Source organism: Austrofundulus limnaeus, unplaced genomic scaffold, assembly GCF_001266775.1.
Source record: "Austrofundulus limnaeus strain Quisiro unplaced genomic scaffold, Austrofundulus_limnaeus-1.0 Scaffold1385, whole genome shotgun sequence".
NCBI classification, from domain to species: domain Eukaryota; kingdom Metazoa; phylum Chordata; class Actinopteri; order Cyprinodontiformes; family Rivulidae; genus Austrofundulus; species Austrofundulus limnaeus.
Genome location: NW_013953787.1, coordinates 2,894 through 3,539, shown reverse-complemented (window position 1 = coordinate 3,539; position 646 = coordinate 2,894).

The following is a 646-nucleotide window of genomic DNA, read 5'->3' as shown; positions in this document are numbered from 1 at the left end:
AAACAAGACTTACAACTTGGTGGCAAAACCCTTGATGGCAAGCACAGCAGTCAGATATTATTATGATATTATTATGTTATTATGTTGTATGATGATGAGGTTTGTACACAAATCAGGAGGAATTTTGGTCCACTCCTCTTTGCAGATTATCTCTCAATCATTAAGATTTTGAGGCTGTCTTTTTGTAACTCTGAGTTTCAGCTTCCTCAGTAAATTTCAGATGGGATTAAGGTCTGGAGATTGGCTACTCCATGACCTAAAAGTGCTTCTTTTTGAGCCACTCCTTTGTTGTCTTGGCTGTGTGTTAAGAGTCATTGCCGTGCTGGAAGAACCAGCCACGACCCATCCTGGCGGAGGGAGGGAGGTTGTTACTCAGGATTTTACATTACATGGCTCCATCTGTTCTGACAGTGGACAGTGTTCTTATGAATCATAATCTGCATTTTTCTTCTCCAAACATGGCGAGTTGAGATAATGACAAAAAGCTCAAATCTTTATTTCATCTGACCACAGCAGCTCTCAGTCACTCTCAGAATCATCCAGGGGTTCACTAGAAAACTTCAGATGGGCCTTCTTGAGCAGGGGGAGCTTGCAGGCACTGCAGGATAATAATCCATTATGGTGTAATGTGTCAACTGCCTTGAGA